Raw genomic sequence first — 20,755 nt, 5'->3', positions numbered from 1 at the left:
ATGATCTCACAGTTCATGAGTTCAAGCTCTGAGTCTGGCTGTGCACTGACAGCTCAGAGCCTGGGGCCTGCTTCAGATTCTGTTTCCCTCTTACTCTGCCCCTCCCCTATTTGTGTTCTCTCTCTTTCAAAAATAAATAAATAAACATTAAAACAACAACAACACTGGATAGGATTAACACCAGATTAGCTACTGTAAAAGAAGGGATTATGAACTGGAAGATAGAGAAGAGAAGAGAAAAAAAAAAAAAAAAAAACTATCCAAAATGAAACATACAGAGAAAAAGAAACCCAACCAACAGATCATCAGTTAGTTATGGGATAACATCAAAAAGCCTAAAACATGTAATGTAACTGGAGTCCCAGAAGGAAAGAACAGACTGTTTACACTTTTATTTTGTTGTCAGTTACTGTAACCATACTGTCTTATATAAAGTTTCTTTCCACTTTTAGTAGATATTTTAATTTCTAGATACACTTATTGGGCCCAGAGGGATTCCATGCTAGGGGGAAAAAAATCTAAAGAAAAAAAAGTCTTAAATTTTTTCAAATTTGATAAAAAAAACATTTATCAAACACCTCCTATTATTAGAGTAAAAGACCAGATGCTTTCAAAGTAATCCTGATCTATTATATAAACAGGTAGAATACATAATCTGTAATCCAAAAATAGATTAAAATATAGTATGATGCAGAGTGGCTACCTCCTATCTCAAAGTCAAAATAATATATTTTTCACATTATAAAAAATAACCTTGGGGTGTCCAGCTCAGTCAGCTAAGCACCCAACTTCAGTTCGAGTCACGATCTCCTGGTTTGTCAATTTGAGCCCCACATTGGGCTCTCTGCTGTCAGTGCAGAGCCCAATTCAGATCTTATGCCCCCTTCGTCTCTGCCCCTCCCCCCTCAGTTTTTTTGTTGTTTAAAAAGTTTACGTATTTATTTTGAGAGAGAGAGAACACAAAGGGGGGTTAGGACAGAGAGAGAGGGAGAGAGAGAATCCCAAGGAAGATTCACACTGTCAGTGCAGAGCCCAACTAAGGGCTCAAATCCACAAACTGTGAGATCAAGTCAGATGCTCAACTGACCAAGCCACCCAGGAGCCTCTCAGTTATGTTTTTAAACAAGCTGAGAGACAGATGCAAGTTTACAGAGGTACACAACAGCTAAGTTTTTCAAGACACTTAATAATATTAATGTAAAGAACAGAAATAACAATCAAGAATAGGATAAATCTCATGGGATTTTGTTTTTGTTTTACCCCAAAGATTTTTGGCCAGAGCCTCTCTAAAGGGCTATTAAAAAGAGATAAAGATTTGTGATTAATGCTATTTGCTGATAGCAAAAGGAAAAGAATATTTAGTCACCATTCATACTTCAAATGTTCCTTCTAAACTTTCACAGGAGGTAAATTACACTTCTAGCAGCATGGAAACTCTCTGGGTTCAATAAATATATTCAAGAAAGTAAAATACCTATTAAAGACAAACTTTACAAGTCAGTATAGTTCCAATTACTGACAACAGGATAAAAGTGTAAACAATCTAGTTCTCTTCTCCCTGGCTACAACACTAACAACACATAAGCAAATCCTTTCCCTAAAGAAAGTACAGTGTAACTTACATGGCCAGATTGTAATGAAAACACTGAACAAGACCGTTCCTTGGGTAAAATCTTCTGTAGCTATATCAACCAAACAAAGCATTATATAGGTCTATGATCTTCCCACTAAGACAAAGGGAAAAAAATCAATACAGAAACTTCTCTGTAATAATCTCCATTTTAATTATATTAATTTTCCTTTTTAAAAACAGCAAAACTGAGGCAAAAAGGAGTTAAGTAAAGTACTATGATATGTTACAGTAAAGATTAGAATACACTCAAATTGCATCCTGATGCATAATTAACAGTTTGTATTCACTTGCTGTGTAAGCGTTTATTTTTTTATTTTTTTAATGTTTATTTATTTTTTTTAAATATATGAAATTTATTGTCAAATTGGTTTCCATACAACACCCAGTGCTCATCCCAACAGGTGCCCTCCTCAATACCCACCACCCCCCCTCCCCTCCCTCCCACCCCCCATCAGCTCTCAGTTTGCTCTCAGTTTTTAAGAATCTCTTATGCTTTGGCTCTCTCCCACTCAAGCATTTATTAATGTAGAGGTTAATGGCTCTAGTAACTTTATTTTCTAAACCAAAATTAGGTGCCAGAATATGGTAAGAGACTTTTTTTTCTGATTTAAAATGCACTACATATTTTTAAACTTACAAAGATATCCAAATTATATCCTAATTACTTGTATATTTAATAAGTCACCTATAGGGGCACCTGGGTGGCTCAGTCGGTTAAGCGTCCGACTTCAGCTCAGGTCACGATCTCAGTCTGTGAGTTGGAGCCCTGCGTAGGGCTCTGTGCTGACAGCTCAGAGCCTGGAGCCTGCTTCAGATTCTGTGTCTCCCTCTCTCTCTGCCCCTTCCCCACTCATGCTCTGTCTCTCTCTGTCTCAAAAAAATAAATAAAAACATTAAAAAAAATTTTTTTTAAATAAAAAAATAATAAGTCACCTATAAACTGTTAGATTCTAGCCACAGAGAGACAGTTACTTACCTGGAAGACTTCTTTTTTGTAGCCATACATACCCTCCTACTGGTAATGCCTAGTCCTCATTTCTGAGATTCAAACACAGAATGTGAAACATAACATAGGAATTCTGTCAGTACTCAAGCAACTGAAGCCTGAGAAAACCCAAAGTAGATACTCATACTGTACAGAGAGGTGGACAGACTCTGTAGAACCAAATTTTTCAAATGCTCTGGTGTTCTGAAAGCATTTGTCTGAAGCTGTTTCAAAAGCTGTGTGAACATTTAATTCTTATTAAATTGTTTTATTTAAAAAGCTTATTAAAAATAAATTATTATTTTTAATTACTTAACTGCTTATAGCTGTAATATATCTATTAACCTCTGAATCTGCTGGCATATGGAGAATAAACTGTGGGTGACAAAACAGAAGACTACTTCCCTGAACCCACTCCCCAGACTGTTAGTTCTGTCTGGTAATACGTTCACCCAGTAGTCTGCATTTTCCCTTCATGATACTTGGAACACTTAGAATTCCTTATTCTATAACAGACTGCCTCCATTATATTGTTAAGCTCCAGAAGTGACATCATTTTTGTCCTTTTCACTGCCAAATCTCTAACCCCTAGCATAGTAACACAATAGATGCTGAACAAATATTTAATGAACAAATGGATGAGGCTATTACAATAGTTCCAAGGAGAGATAATGAGGTTCAGAGCTGCCACATGTTTAAGGAGAGGTAATGAAGTGAAAAGAGGCTAAGTTAAGGTACTTACAATAGAAATAAAAAGGAGAGATTCTGTGCAGGTAGAACCAGGGGGAAAAGGAAACCAAAATATATACATACATAATGAGATTTTTGAGCTTGGGCAACTGATTAAATAATAATACCTTCATTTGTAGAACTAAAGCACTTAAAAGAGGGCTGACTTTTGTCTTGGACATGTTGGATTTTCTAAGTGCTAAACAAGCGCAGCAGAAATGAAGTCCTAATCTAGTTTACTATCTACCATACGAATTAGCTTCCAGATGATTTTTTCAAATCAAATTTCATGAGAGGCAAGAGTCTCTTTAGCTATTCATTTTTTCCTACTTCCTCCCCTCATCTCTGCCTCATTGGTCATTGCAAAATGTTGATAAAACCATTTCTGAAGTATTTTAGAAACTAGGCCCTTAATGGATCAAAGAAAGTAAGAAAGAGGGTCTTTCCAACTTAATATATAATATATAACATGTATAAAACTAAATGTCAGACAAATATTAACAAAATACAGTATTTAAATGAATAAGACAAGGAAAACAATGTGAAATCACTTTTTTAAAAAGGCAATTATCTTGAAACTGCAGAAAGAAGAAAAGACAAATGTAAAAAAATGATAAAAGGAAGCAACCAAGTGTCCATCCATTGATGAATGGATAAAGAAGTGGTATATATACACAATAGAATATTTCAGCCACAAAAAACAATGAGATCTTGGCATTTGTGACAACATGATGGACCTAAGGGGTATTTTGCTAAGTGAAATTAGTCAGACAGAAAAGGACAAATACCATATTATTTCACTTATATATGGAATCTAAAAAACAAAACAAATGAACCAACAAAAAAGCATTAACAGACCCATAAATACAAAGAACAAACTGAGGGTTGCCAAGGGCAGGGGGCAAAATGGGTAAAGGGGAGTGGGAGGTACAGGCTTCCAGTTATGGAATGAATAAGTCATGGGAATAAAGGGTACAGCATAGGAAATATAGGCAATGGTACTATAATAGCACTGTATGGTGACATATGGTAGGTACACTTGTGGTGGGCATAGTGTTACATATAAGTTGTGTACATATGAAACTAAAGTAACATTTTGTACCAACCATACACTTCTATATAAAAAAAATGATAAAAAGCATTCTGGTAAAAATACATATAATGGCAAATAAATTTCCTATTTCAAACATTTAAAAACACCAATTCTTATTTTCATTAAGATGCAAACTTTCTATAAAACAAAAATGCTGATTCCTAAAACACAGTTAAATCCTGAAAGCTTACCAGAGAGAGTGAAAAGCTACCACCTCCCATTCTTTTTCTTTCTTTTTTTTTTTTTTTAATCTTTACTTCTTTATTTTTGAGAGAGAGGGAGAGAACTCAGGGAGGGGCAGAGAGAAGGGGAAGGATAGAGAAAAGGGAAGGGGCAGAGAGAAAGTGAGACACAGAATCTGAAGCAGGCTCCATCCACGCTCTGAGCTGTCTGTGTAGAACCCAACTCGGGGCTTGAACCCACAAACCATGAGATCATGACCTGAGCTGAAGTCGGATGCTTAACTAACTAGGCCACCCAGGCTCCCCTACCACCTCCTATTCTTCAGAAGACACTAAAACACCTCAGATTCTTTTCAAAGAACACTTAATTTTTTGTAATGTTTATTTTTGAGAGAGAGAGAGAGCGTGTGCGCACACATAAGGGGGGAGGGGAGGCGGAGAGAGAGCATAGGAAGCAGGCTGACAGTAGAGAGTCTGATGCAGGACTCTAACTCACGAACCATGAGATCATGACCTGACCTGAATTTGAAGGCTTAATGAACTTAACCACCCAGGTGCCCCATAACACTTAATTTTTTACCATGGGAAGTTTAAATCTAAGTGAAAGTGAATTTCTTAATACAATAAAAAGGAACTATCAACATCCCAAAACATCGAGGATCTCATATACAAAGGTTAAAAAAAAAAAATCATGAAAAAAATTCAATACAAGTCCAACTCTTGATTTCACCTGAGGTCATGATCTCACAGTTTGTGAGCTCCGTCTCTGCATAGGGCACTGTGCTGGCAGTGCGGAGCCTGCTTGGGACTCTCTCACTCCATCTCTCTCTGCTCCTCCCCTGCTTGTGCTCTCTCTCAAAATAAATAAACATTAAAAAAAAAAGCAGACAAACAGAACAGGGGCGCCTAGGTGGCTCAGTCAGTTGAGTGCCTGACTTCAGCTCAGGTCACTCATTATCTCACTGTTTATAGGCTAAAGCCCCATGTCCAGCTCTGTGGTGACAGCTCAGAGCATGGAGCCTGCTTCAGATTCTGTGTCTCCCTCTCTCTCTGACCCTCCCCTGCTTGTGTTCTATCTCTTTCTCTCTCAAAAATTAACAACCATTAAAAAAAAAAAAGAACATATAAAATAACCACAAAGAGAAGAATAATTATGTTTATCATAGTCATAAAACATAAATGAAAATATACCAAGAAATCTGCTTAAAAATCACCGATTTAAAAGATGAAATTTTCTGGCAAAATTGACATTCACATTACGTAAATAATTTAATTTCAGTATGTATTTTAGAGATTTTTATTTTTTTTAAGTAATCTCTAGACCCAAGGTGGGACTTGAACTCACAACCCCAAGATCAAGAGTCACATGCTCCACCAGCCAGCCACCCTTCAACCTGTATTTTAAACCTACAATAAGATCACCAGATATTAAGGAAGACAGAAACTTTTTTCGAGAGAGAGAGAGAGAGAGAAAGAGCGCAAGGGGCAGGGGAGAGAGGCAGAGAAGGAGAAGGAGAAAGAGAGAGAGAGGGAGAGAAAAAGAGAGAGAGAGGGAGAGAGAATTGCACACAGTCTACATGACCAAGCAGAGCCTGACACGGGGCTTGATCCCACAACTTGGGATCACAACCTGAGCTGAAATCAGAGTCCAACGCTCAAAAGATTGAGCCTCCCAGGCACCCCAAGGAAGACAGTAACTTCTGAGTGGCAATACTATATGTTTGTACATATGCTCAAAAGTTAGCTCTAAAATACTCAACTTTTTCATACAGACTTAAAGACTCCTGTCTCAAACATGGAAGTATGACATTTAACCTGAAAACACTGAGCATTTACAAATAAAAGTTATAAAAGTATTTTCAACACAAGGATTCTATCCACTGAAGCCTCAGGTGGGGTGGGGGGGGGTGGTGGCGGGGGTTAGAATCCACCACTGCCATCGCTATTATTTACAATACACTGCATAACAACAACAAAAAAAGGATGACAAGGAAGTAAAATAGCATAAATATGTTTAATTTCAAAAATTCATACATTGAAGATATCCTGCAATATTACTAATCAAATAAACGGACACAACTCCAGCTATATGTTGAGTATTTCTCAAAAACCTCAAGAAGAGAAAAAAAAAAAAAAAGGAATACATGACTAGAATCATTGTGAGTAACTTAAATTGTAAAGTTTAAATTATAAAGCCCAAATCGTAAAGTTGTTTGTCACATATCTATAAAAGAATTTTTCTACAGGAGACTTCTTTAAGAGTGGGGAAGGGGGGCGCCTGGGTGGCGCAGTCGGTTAAGCGTCCGACTTCAGCCAGGTCACGATCTCGCGGTCCGTGAGTTCGAGCCCCGCGTCAGGCTCTGGGCTGATGGCTCGGAGCCTGGAGCCTGCTTCCGATTCTGTGTCTCCCTCTCTCTCTGCCCCTCCCCCGTTCATGCTCTGTCTCTCTCTGTCTCAAAAATAAATAAACGTTAAAAAAAAAAAAAAATTAAAAAAAAAAAAAAAAAAGAGTGGGGAAGGATGTAAGCTATATTTTCCATTAATTCTAAAAGGCTATTTTATTTCGTGAATCAATTCAACCCACACTAGTTCAATAATGGTCATTAAAATTTTCCCCTTGTTATACATTGCTTTTTGTTTTTAGGCAACAAACATTCATTAACTCACAGAGTTTCTGAGGATTAGGAATCTAAGAGTGTCTTAGTTGGGTGGTTCCAGGTCAAAGTCTCTCACAAGTTGCAATCAAGTTGTCATCTCTATATAGTACTTTTTAAGGTTATAAAACATAAAGAATTGACTGCCCCTGTCAAAGTTAGATTCCATGATAGTGAACTAAGCTCTGTAAGATTTGTTTACATTGAAAAACCAACAATCTATCACTAATTATCACCTTTTAGCCCATTTTTTTGAGGTAAAATACTTTCAAATTTGTCTAAATTATACAAACTTCACTTTCAACTCTACATTTAAAACTATTTGAAGCCCTATATAACTGAGTTCAATTTGCTAAAGCAAATGAGCGTGTTCTCATGGAGATTTCCTGAGGCATTAAAATAATCAGTATTTTTTTAAGTCAAAAAAAGACACAAAATCTGAAATCATATATAGTACAATAGAGAATTTACTAAATTATGTATTAACCACAGTACAAGAGCATAAGCAAGATCTATTATTTTTAGCCCCTTACTGAAGATCAGATTTATTTCAATTTGATATTATAAATTAAATTAATGAAGCTAGGGGCTTCAATTTCTTTTATGTTTCTAAAACTGAAAGAGAAAAAAACATTTCCTAACATTCTATCATAAAAGAATGAGAAACTTTCCTTTATAAGCATGCTTCAGACATCCCTTTCAGTGCCTTGATCTAAGATACATCATACAGGAAAACATAACCTTCTAAATTAAAGGTTCCTTTTGGTATGTTTTCAATTTGAATGGATCACAATATGCCATGGAAATGAGTACACTTATTATTTGAAAAATTTCTAGAGTTAGTTCTTCAAGATTAGTCATATTAGTAATATTTGTCAACATTACTGTTTCTTTATAAGAAATACATAACATTCAATTCCCTCGATACTTTAAAATCAATCTCCCATCTCTCCTTTCCCCCCAAAGAGAACATTATTCTACTGAGCCAAAAGAAAACAGCAAACACATCTTTCTTTGTGGTCTACTCTGGCAAATCAGTGTTTAGAAACCAATGCAACTGTTATTAATGGCTCAGAACACACACTAACAAAACACAGAGTGGATTCTCCCTGCGTGTATGTGTACATGCGCCCATTCATAATAATGTGATCCTCGTGTATTTCAGTTTTTTTGGATTACAAAATCTCAATTTCTACTGAATACCAAAACATCTTTACATAATACATAGAGTATAAGAAAACTGCTCTCTCTCATGTTTAAAGAACAATTTCTAAAGCTAAGGATGAGAAGAGTTAATACCGGGATTGCTACCACCTATCAACTTTAATTCAAAGCAAAGTACAACTCAATGTCATTTTTACCTCCAATGCAGCCACGACTGAAACAAAATTAACTTCACTGTGCGATAAAGTATCCTGGCATCCAATGGATTATTTACTTCTCTGATTTGACAGTACAAACGTGTGGAGTCTTTTGTCCCTCCCACAGCACCCAGGGTGTCAACATCATCTTAGTCCAGGCAAATGGCAGGCAAATCCTTCAGGTCATTACTTTGCACCTTAAGTACCAGAAAGTCATGGCCTTCATTGTCGTTACTACACAGCAAACACACTGCATAGTCCCATGCCTCCTTCTATTATATTTGGGGAGGCGGGGTGCGAAAGAAGCGCTCAGTGTATCCTGAGAACCCTCTGTGCTCAGCCCTGGTACCAGAAGCTGCATAAATACAAGCAATATATGGGTCACCTACAGAGAGAGAAACAGACGAAGCTTCGTGACCCTCCAAGTTCAGTCAAGACACCGAAAGGCTCTCGGGAAACAGGGCACAAGCCTTCGGGTAAACGGTGTAGAAGCAGACGGTCTCCGAGGTGGAGTGACTAGGTCTGGCACAAGCCCAGGGCGTGGGCAGCTACCGAGGAGACTCTCGTACCCTTCCCCTCCGCACCAGGGTCGGTCACTCCGCGAGGGGTGCGGCTGGAGGAGGGGGTCAGGACTGGGGGAGGGCGGGGCCCGGGGCACCCCAGAGGCGCCCGGGGGGTTCGGGGGGGTGTGTCCTACCTGGGCTGTGGCAGACGCAGGGATTTCGGGCGGAGGGCTCGGATCCAGCTCAGGACCAGGACCGACAGGGATCAACCCTCAGCAGGCGGGACCGCCGCCGCCTGCCCATCCCCCGCCGCCGACTGCGGCGGGAGCCGAGCGCGGCTTCGAGGGCCGGCCGGCTGGGTAGTCCCCTCGGGTACCGTCCGCGTTTACTGGCGGCGGCGGCGGCTGCTGTTAATGCTGCTGCTGGCCGCCCCCAGCCGCTGCTCTTGTGCCAGCCCCTGCTCCTCCTCCTGCCGCCGCCGCCGCCGCCTCGTCCCCACCGCTCCCATCGCCGCTGCGGCGACTACTGCAGCGCCCGCTGACCCGACCCGACGTTATTCTCCCCCTTCGCAACCCGACACAGCCTAGCCCACCTGCCCTGCCAGTGCGCACGCCCACCTCTCCGCCGCAGGTGCTGATTGGAGAGCACGACCCGAACCCGCCACGTCGGTTGGCTGGTCCCATTGCCTATCACGACGGGGGCGGAGAGTCAGGCAGAGAGCGTCTCCGCCCCCCACCGGAGAATTGCCGCTATCTTCAGGTTTGCCTGAGAGGGCGAGTTACCGGGAAAGGAGCATCACAATGGCAGCGCGCGTGCGCGCTGGAATTCTGGGCCTTGTAGTTCCAGCCACAGCCGCAACTGCCCGTGGGTCCGGAGCGTAGAAGTAGAGCTCCTGAGACTAGTGGTTGGCCCACGTTGGTGTCCTCTTAGCTCAGTAGTTAACTTGCTTATAGAGGCATGATTGTGACCCCAGGTTTGGGCTTTTTGGAAGAAAATCGGAAATGCGTTGTCACGATACGAATTTACACTGAAGGAGTCACGAAGAAGGGCCCCAAACCGTGAGGCCCTACCATGCCACCTCCTCAGAACCAGAGCTGCCAGGATCTGGCAAATTGGCGCCATCCCCAGAACCGCCTAACAGGAAGCTAATCACCGGCGGGCACTAGGAAGAGGCCTAATGGTAGAAGGAGGAAAGGAGACCGAGACCTCCAGAAAAGACTACCAGCCTGGAGCCCGAAGTGTCCTTACTGCAACCCGTGAAAAACGAGGCTTCCTTACCTTTTTCAAACACCACTAGCAAAGGATACACAGCCCTTGTGAGGGTCAGGATGGGAATCTAAGCAAGACAATTGCGGGAGTCCCTCGAAGACTTTCAAGGAAAAGCGAGGAGAGCAGGGCAATGAGGCTGTGTGGGATAAATTTGTATTAGGTGTTGTGTCAAGCTCTTTGGTGAAGAGGAAACCTTAAGATTAAACCTCTCTCCCATCCTTACCCACCCATTTAGAGAAGAAAAATCTCAAAAGAAGTTAAGCAACTTTCCAAGGCCATAAAACTAATTAGTGGCCAAGCCAAAACTCGGGTCTCTTGTTTACTCGTTGTGTTTCAATTATTTATTTTATTTTCATTTGAGAGAGAGAGAGCGCGTGAGCGGGGGAGAGGGGCAGAGCAAGAGAGAGAATCTTAAGCAGGCCCCTCATTCATGGCAAAGCCGGTGGCAAGGGCTGGATCCCACCATCCTGGGATCTTGACCTGAGCCAAAATTAACAGTCAGATGCTCAAGACTGAGACACACAGGTGCCCCTAATTTATTTTAAGTAATCTTTATACCCAACATAAGACTTGAACTCACAACCCCAAGATCAAGAGTTGCTCGCTCCTCTGCTTGAGCCAGCCAGACACCTCAAAACTCAGGTCTCTTAAACTTACTCCTGTGTCCAATGCTTTTTTTTTATTTAATAATCAAAATGACTCCCAGGAGTCTGCCATGGACTGAAAGGATGCAATGAGTTACAAGCTTCATCTTACATTAAATATTTTTCTTCACTCAAGTGACATTATGATTGAAACTAATTAATTGGGAGTATGGAAAGGTTAATAATAAACCCTATGTTCAATCTCAGAACTGTTATAGAATCTGTTTCTTCTTATTCAGGAAATGCCACAGCCTCCCCACATTCTTTAAAAAAAAAACAACAGACACCTCTGTCATGCCTAGATCCTTGGATAAAAAGCAGGACAAAGTGTACATTATGCACATTAAAGGCAATTGATGATGACACAGCTTATCTTGTTCTGTTCAAACTTAAAGAAGCCAAATTGTTTCCTTTCCACTGATTAAAACCACAAGTTGTTTTTCCCATTATTTTGTCCAATGGAATATAGTTCACTTCAGAATATTGGCTGGGCAAGTAATTTGAATTGGAAAGGATTAGGGTTTCTGCAAATGTTTTTCTTTAAAATTAAAGAAGTTTATAGGGAAAAAGTTCAGATTCATTGAAATTATGCCTAGCAATATTTCAAATAGCTATTCTCGGTTCAAGATAGTATTTTTCACTCAGCAAATACAGTGTGTCCTCTTCAAGCTACCCAGATAAAATCTCTGCTATCATGGGTAAGAGTTTTAATTAATGTATTCACAGAACTATTATTTTGTTTATTTTAAATGAATCAGTAGGTACAGCTGGATTCTCCAAATATGGAAAGATGATTATTTTTCTGATTGTTATTTTGTAACCAACTCCATTTGCAAATCCATGAAGGGTAAGGTAATAGCAAAGTATGTGAGAAAACAATCCAGTAGCTGCATATCGAGAACAACAAAAATTTTTTAATGCAGTGCAGAGGGAATTGCTCTAGGATGAGTATCTTAAGAATAGGGTACAGTGGGGGCGCCTGGGTGGCGCAGTCGGTTAAGCGTCCGACTTCAGCCAGGTCACGATCTCGCGGTCCGTGAGTTCGAGCCCCGCGTCAGGCTCTGGGCTGATGGCTCGGAGCCTGGAGCCTGTTTCCGATTCTGTGTCTCCCTCTCTCTCTGCCCCTCCCCCGTTCATGCTCTGTCTCTCTCTGTCCCAAAAATAAATAAAAAACGTTGAAAAAAAAAAAAAGAATAGGGTACAGTGTATCTCAGAGTAGGAAGTGTAAGAATTAATAGACAGTAATGAATAAATAAATAAATAAATAAATAAATAAATAAATGGTGAAAATGCCACAGGAGTGGGAATCCTATGATACCGGACTGGCCAAAGAAAAGCTCACCAGGTCACCCTTTTCCGGGATCTTTTCCATTTTAGAAGTATTGAGGCAGCTCTTTCTGCCCATGGGTCCTGTCTCTGTGCTTTAATAAGATCACCTTTTTTAAGCCAAAAAAAAAAAAAAAGTACTGAACTGTCCCAAAAGGCATTTTTCAGTTAGAATAAATGGCAAGGTAATATATTACTGAAGAGCTGGTACTAGTGTTAAGGAATCCCTTTTGAGATAGGTAGATAGATAGATAGATCTCAAATATGTATGTATATTTGAGTGTATCTATTTATTTTGAGAGACAGCAAGCAGGGGAGGGGCAGAGAGAGAGGGGGAGAGAGAATCCCAAGCAGCCTCCTTGCTGTCAGCACAGAGCCCTATGCAGGGCTTGATCCCAGAAACCATGAGATCATGACCTGAGCTGAAATCAAGAGTCAGACGCTTAACCAACTGAGCCACCCAAGCACATATATATATGCATACACATTTTTTTTAAATAAATGTAGTGGCCAGCCTCTAAAATGGCCTCCAATGATCCCTTCTTCCTGGTATGTTCACCCTTGTGTAGTCCTTCCCATACTGAATTGGGCTAATCTGTGTAACTAATAGACTTTTTCAGAAATTATGGTATGTAAATTCCAAGACCATATTGTAAAAGACTTTGCAGTTTCTGCACTATCAACAAGAACCAAATTATTGCTTATTAGAGCCCTAATGCCCATTGACTAATGAATGGATAAAGAAGATGTTGTATATATATACGATGGAATACTACTTGGTGATCAAAAAGAGGGAAATCTTGCCATTTGCAACAATGTGGATGGAACTAGAATTATGTTACTAGTATTATGCTAAGTGAGGTAAGTCAGAGAAAGACAAATACCTTGTGATTTCACCCATATGTGGAATTTAAGAAACAAAACAGGTGAACATAGGGAAAGGGAAGGAAAAATAAGATAAAAACAGAGAGGGCGGCAAACCATAAGAGTCTCTTAAAGACAGAGAACAAACTAAGGGCTGCTGAAGGCAGGGGGCAGTGGTACAGGCTAAATGCGTGATGGGTACTAAGGAGGGCACTTGTGATGAGCACTGGGTGTTGCATGTAAGTGATGAATCACTAAATTCTACTCCTAAAACCATTATTACATTAATGTTAAGTAACTCAGATTTAAAAAAAAAAAAAAAAAAAAAGACTTTGCAGCTTCTGCTTTATGCTCTCTTGGATCACTTTCTTAGAGGGAAGCCATTTGCCGTAACATCAGGATGTTTAAGCAGGTGGCCCTTAAGAGTGGCCACCTGGCCAGGAACTGAAGCATTTCAACAGTCAGCACCAGATTGTCAGCCATGTTAATGAGCCATTCTTGAAAACATATCCTCCACCCTAAGCCAAGCCTTCAGATGACTGCAGGCCCAGCTAGCATCTTGACTGCCATCTTGTGAGATACCCTAGTCCAGAACTACCCAGTTAAGCCATTCCCAAAATCCAGACCCACAGAAACCGTGTGATACGACAAATGTTTACTGTCACTTTAAGGACTTAGTTTTGGAGGGCAATTTGTCATGCAGCAATTCATAACCAGTGCAATAAAATTTACAAAAATAAGAGAATGAGGAATGATTCAAGTCTAGGGATATCTGCCCTGGATAACTGAGTCTGAAAGAATGAGACTCTGGTCCTAGGATCAGTCTTAGAGCACATTCAAGGATAATGAGCAGATTTCAGATTTATGCTGATTCCCCACCTAGAACATAATAGCGCCTTTCAACACACCTTTTTTCTCGTAGCACAGAATAAATCACATATTAGAGAATGCTTTTTCTTTCTCTCTACCTCCATTTGTGGCCTCCTCTACCGATCTTTAGACACCCAATGGTTTCCTACTTTCTAACTTCCCCCTAATCCAAACAAAACCATCTAGATGGGTTATTTATATCATTATCAGGAGGACAGCACCACACGGAACAAACTAGGGTGCAATTCAAGGAAAAGAGACCCCTTCCCTTTTGCTTTCCACCTCTCTCTTCAAAAACAAATCTCACTATACCTAGTACACCTAGTATACCTGAAACTAGTCTAATGTTATGTCAATTATACCTCAGCAACAACAACAACAACAACAAATGTCAGAATTGTATACTTTAAACGGGTGGATCATATGGTATATGAATTCTATCTCAATAAATCTGTTTTTAAGAACTCTGCACAATCCTTTGAAGCATGAAACAATAGTGAACTGGTGCTCAAGTATTTCCACAAACCAGGAAACAGCCCTGTTGATAAAATTTTTCATCAATCTAGTGAGCTTCTATTTAAATATTGCTTAATCCACTAAACAAAAATTTTCAGGGCCCATTAATGCCAACTACTCTGCTAGGTACTGGGAAAACAAATATGAATAAACTCAGCCCCTGTCCTTAAGGGTTTCACGATGGATCAGCAAACATGCAAATCCTTTTACAATGCATTGCAGTAACAACAATGATAGAGGTATATTCTGTATCATATATAGATGCTCTAGAACAGGAGTCAGTAAACTATAGCCTACAAGCCAGCCAAATCCTTAGGGTCCTCTGAAAGCTAGACCTCTTTAAGCCAGTGTTAGTTGCATTCTGATTTTGACAGAGATGCATTCATACCAAATATGTTAACTACGTCAAGTATTTGTGGGGTTTTGTTTTATTTTAGAGAGAGAACATGAGTGGGATCATGACCTGAGCCAAAATCAACAGGTGGACTGGGCACCTGGGTGGCTCAGTCGGTTAACTGTCTGACTTCTGCTCAGGTCATGATCTCACGGCTCATGAGTTTAGGCCCCGTGCTGGGCTCTGTGCTGACAGCTCGGAGACTGGAGCCTACTTCAGATTCTGTGTCTCCCTCTCTCTCTGACCCTCCCCCGTTTATGCTCTGTCTCTCTCTCTCTCTCAAAAATAAAGATTAAAAAAAAAAAAAAAAGATTCTCTCTACAAAAAAGAAAAAAGAATCAGACACAACCAACTGAGCCACCCAGGCACCCCACAAGTATTTATGTTTTTGAAATCAACTTCATCTTTTGTTGTGAAAGGCTTTATAATATTTTAAATTTCAAGAAGAAATAAGCAAGAGAAACCTAGGGGTGGGAGGATATACTCAGTTTTGAGTATGTGTATCTATTACCTTTTAACATATTGAATATCAGTTTGTGTTTGATAATAATTAAAATAGAGTGTAGTATCAGAGAAGATGAACACTGATTAGAACTAGTAAAATTAGAAAAGAAACTAAAAGTTAGTTTGCAGTTGCATTTATAAAATACTAATTATAAGCATGTTTTCATTTTTATTTTTTGAGAGAGAAAGAGGAGAGGGGCAAAGGGAGAGGAAGAGAATCTTAAGCACACTCCACACCCAGCACAGAGCCTGACACGAGGCTCAATCTCACAACCGTGAGATCATGACCTGAGCTGAAATTAAGAGTCGGACACTTAACTTACTGAGCCACCCAGGTACCCCTCTGTTTGTTTGTTTGTTTGTTTGTTTGTTTGTTTGTTTGTTTTGAGAAAGGGAGAGAAAGTGTGAACGGAGAAGGGGCAGAGAGGGAGGGAAAGAATCAAGCAGCCTCCATGCTGTCAGCGCAGAGCCCCACTCAGGTTCAATCAAATGGACCTTGAGATCATGACCTAAGCCAAAATCAGGAGTGGGTGGCTTAACCAACTGAGCCACCCAGGCACCCCTATAGTTAGCAAATTTCAAATGACAAAGTGGTGAGGTAATGTGATTCCTGGTGTGTTCCTATGATGGCCTGGAAAAGGTTCAGTGAATTTCAGTCTGGTTCAGCAATAAACTACTGGAAACATGGGACATCTTTCTGGGATTTTCAGGCTCTACTGCCTGGAAGACTAACTGGCTGGGGATGCTAATAGCGCACCCTAGTGATCATAGTATTCCACTGCCAGCTATATTGAAATAAAACAGAATGGTTTCTTCTATCTTATCTTACTGACGAAAGCAAATTATCCAATGGCTAGGGATTTTTATAATTTTTAAAAACCTGATGATCATGATGACAAAGATGATCTTTAAAAATATTTTCCTGGTGGTGATATTTGGGCACTGTATGTTCTGCAAAATAAAATATATTTGCAGATGCCAAATAAAATTCCCAGAAATTTATTGGGTATTTACATCAAGGTATTGTATGGTATCTTATGGAGGATTAAAAAAATATTAGATGTTGTTCCTATATAGACAATTTTGAATTATATTTTTTGGTACATATATCTTATTTCTTTCTATAAGTATAGAAGAATCATTTCTTACACTATGTATTTTCCATACTTTCTTCACTTTGTATTTATTAAATACACTCGGTATTTTTAAATGAATGAATGCAAAAAATTAAATACTAATAATACAAAAATACAAGTGCCCTCATACTTTGTATTAACTTCCAAACAAGTGCTGTCACCACCTTTGGGTTTGTCTTTTTCTGCATCTTTTGTATTAAGATGATTATATATTGCTCTTTGATTTTCTTTACTTCTTACCCAGAAACATAACGAAGGATGATTATTAGAAAACAAACAGGGGCAGCACCTGGTGGCTCAATGGGTTAAGTGTCTGACTTCGGCTCAGGTCATGATCTCACAGTTTGTGAGTTCATGTCCTGCATCAGGCTCTGTGCTGACAGCTTAGAACCTGGAGCCTGCTTCAGATTCTGTGACTCCCTCTCTCTCTGCTCCCTACTCCCTTTCCCCCAACTCACGCTCTGTCTCTCTCAAAAATAGACCTTAAAATTTTTTTTTAAAAAAGAAAAAAATTGGGGCGCCTGGGTGGCGCAGTCGGTTAAGCGTCCGACTTCAGCCAGGTCACGATCTCGCGGTCCGTGAGTTCGAGCCCCGCGTCAGGCTCTGGGGTGATGGCTCGGAGCCTGGAGCCTGTTTCCGATTCTGTGTCTCCCTCTCTCTCTGCCCCTCCCCCGTTCATGCTCTGTCTCTCTCTGTCCCAAAAATAAATAAAAAACGTTGAAAAAAAAAAAATTTAAAAAAAAAATAAATAAAAAAAAATAAAAAAAAAAAAAAAGAAAAAAATTCCCTGTGATTTTTTTCTACCTGTGTGGAGGTTACAGAAGAAAAGAGAAAGAGAAAAGAGAAAAATCCAGCTGAATTTACTGTAATAACAATATAGAGCCAGAAACTGGAGTTTTTAGGTTCCGGGGCCAGTCTGTCTTTATACACAGCATTCAAATAGGGTCCTTGCCTATTCTCAGCACTGCATCCATCATTGGGTGTCCATAAGCTTGCTCTGGTTAATTCATGGTTGCAAGTAAGTGTTGGTGACTAGATTCAGTTGAAGATGAACTCTAGCCTACGCTCTTGAGGAAAGATGCTATCCTTATACCTCCTTTTTTTTTTTTTTTTTTTTTTTTGCAAAGTAAATTGAAGTTTTATTTTACTTGTTCACACAGATTTTTAAGGAATCCATTTCTGGAAAAATAAAATTTTGAAACCTTCAATTCTAGTTGGAATAGGGAGTTTGGAAATAGACTCAACTATGTTTAATATATGATAAAAATGGCATTTCAAAGAGTTGAGACAAAGATAGATCTTTATAGAACTTGTGTTCAGATGACCAAAAACAGCCATTTGAAAAATATAAAAATAGGGGTGCCTGGGTGGTTCAGTTGGTTAAGCGTCTGGCTCTTGGTTTCGGCTCAGATAATGTTCTCACAGTTTGTGGGTTCAAGCCCCACATTGGTCCCTGCACTGACAGTGTGGAGCCTGCTTGAGATTCTCTCCCTCTCCCCTTTCTCTGCTCCTCCCCCACTTATGCTCCCTCTCTCTCTTTCTCAAAATAAATAAATAAACTTTAAAAAAATTTTAAAAAGGAAAATATACAAGTGAAATACGGCCACAGTCAAAAATAAAGTCCATATGGATCAGAGATGTAAATGTCAACAATGAAACTATACAAGCACTAGAAGAAAACATGGATGGGTTTCTTTAAACCTGGGTGAGAAGAAGCTTTTAAACTATGACTCAGAATCCAAATGTAATGAAAACAAATTGAAAGACTACTACAAAACTTTAAATATCTTTCCATGACATGAATCACCATAAAGTAAAAATGACCAAAATCAAATATTTGGAATGTGTTTCACGGATAAGAGATAATATCTTGAATATATTAAAAACTCTTAAAAATCCAGGTTATGGGGGAGAACAAAAAACAATAGAAAAATAGACAAAACAAACATATTCACCACTTGGCTAAAATTAAAAAAGACTAATAGCACCAAACGTTTGAGGATAGAGCAACCAGAACTCCCATATATTGCTGGTTGAAATGTAAAAGGGTCCATCCACATTGAAAAAAATATATCTGGAAGTTTCTTTAAAACTGCACATACATGGGGCGCCTGGGTGGCGCAGTCGGTTAAGCGTCCGACTTCAGCCAGGTCACGATCTCACGGTCCGTGAGTTCGAGCCCCGCGTCAGGCTCTGGGCTGATGGCTCGGAGCCTGGAGCCTGTTTCCGATTCTGTGTCTCCCTCTCTCTCTGCCCCTCCCCCATTCATGCTCTGTCTCTCTCTGTCCCAAAAATAAATAAAAAACGTTGAAAAAAAAATTTTTTTAAATAAAAAAATAAAATAAAATAAAAAATAAAACTGCACATACATTTACCCTGTTTTTAGCAATCTGACTTCTAGATATCTACCCAAGAGAAAAATATGTGTTTGCAAAAATACCAACTCAAGAATGTTTGGAGCAGCTTTATTTATGATAGCCCAAAGTAGGGAAAAGCGCAGGTGTCTGTCAATAAGAGAGAATAGATAACAAGCTGTGCTATATTCACAAAAGAAATACTCATCAACAATAAGAAGGAATGGGACCACACAACAACATGGATTAATCCCGGAAGCAATAGTCTGAATGAAAGAAACCTTACACAAAAAGTTCATATGATTCTATTTATATGACAAAGTCTTACAGAAAATAGTTTATATTCTCCCAGTTATATAAAGCTCTAGAACAGGACACACTAATCTATGGTAGAAAAAAATTACAACAGTGGTTGCTATAGTGGTTGCAATCTCTGTGGAGGTGGGGAAAGGGATTAACTTCCAAGGGGAAAACAGGTGATGATGATGTTCTGTATCTTGACAGAGCTTTAAGTTACACAGGTGCATTTTGTCAAAACTCAGTGAAAGTAAACTTAAGATTTGTACACTTCATTCCAATTTTATATCCAAAGGAAAAAGCCTGTAAACAAATATTGAATTCTAGCTAATTATATGCATGCTAAAATATACAGGGGGATATGTATTGATATCTGCAATTTACTTTGAAATGCATCCAAAAAATAAGTTGTATAGACGGATTAATAGAGGGACGGACAGATAGATATGTGACAAAGCAAGGATACTAAATTATTATTGGTAGAATCTAAGTGGTGGTATATGGATGATCACTGTAAATTTCTTTCAACTTTGAGGTATGTTTGAAAATATTCACAATAGAATATTTGAAAAAAAGATTTGACAAACATGTTAGTGAGCCATTTTGGAAATGGGTCCTCTGGTAGATGTCTACACAGGATCGGTGGGGGGGCGGGTGTGTGTAAATTTAGGGATTGTTCAATTCTACCCAGGGTTGAGGGGAATGTATTAGTTTTCTAGACTGATACAACAAATTACGAGAAACACAATGGCTAAACACAACACAAATTTATTATCTTAGAGTTTTGTAAGTCAGAAATCTGAAATGGGTCTCACTAGGCTAAAATCAAGATGTGAGCAGGCCTCAGTTCCTTTCTGAGACTCAAGGGGAGAATCAGATCCCTTGTTTTTTTCAGCTTCAAGAGGCTGCCCACATTCCTTGGCTTTTGGCCCCATTTTTCCATCTACAAGGTCATGGCACCGGTGGGCAAAGTCGTCATGGCACATCCCTTTGACCCGCTCTTCTACCTCCCTCACTTTTAAGGACTCATGTGATTAGACTGGGTCTACCTGGATAATCCAGGATAATCTCCCCATCTCAAGGTCCACACCCTGAATCACATCTACAAAGACCCAAACACAATGTAAGGTAACATTCCTGGTTAGTACATGGACAGTTTGTAGAGAGAAGGGGACATTATTCTACCTACCACAGAGTTAAGAAAAACTTCCTGAAAAGTAACACTTGAGTTCACTCTCAAATTTTCTTGCAACTTTTAATTTTCATTAATTATATTATTCATTGATATATTCTTGCTTTTGTCATTTGTGCACCAATCATTAATTTTATGTTAGAAGTTTAGGATTCCTTCAAGAATTGGCTGCAAATCCCTATGGTTTGTGTCATGTTTGCTAAGAATTACAACCAAAAACAAAAAGTTCAAATCAGGGGTGCCTGGGTG

General features: G+C 39.4%; 1 protein-coding gene across 1 annotated transcript in view; it reads right to left on the bottom strand.

Annotated features, from left to right (window-relative positions):
- The window catches only part of TTBK2 (tau tubulin kinase 2), a 165,570-nt gene extending 155,840 nt beyond the window's left edge, over positions 1-9,730 (bottom strand). The window contains exon 1 of the mRNA XM_019442415.2: positions 9,335-9,730. The gene's annotated coding sequence lies outside the window, so the exon portion shown is untranslated. The remainder of the gene's footprint in view (positions 1-9,334) is intronic.
- Positions 9,731-20,755: the final 11,025 nt, after the last annotated feature.

Source organism: Panthera pardus, unplaced genomic scaffold, assembly GCF_024362965.1.
Source record: "Panthera pardus isolate Hobbes unplaced genomic scaffold, ASM2436296v1 HiC_scaffold_24, whole genome shotgun sequence".
Taxonomy (NCBI): domain Eukaryota; kingdom Metazoa; phylum Chordata; class Mammalia; order Carnivora; family Felidae; genus Panthera; species Panthera pardus.
The sequence above is the reverse complement of the archived record's forward strand: the minus strand, read 5'-3'. Positions and strand labels throughout refer to the sequence as shown.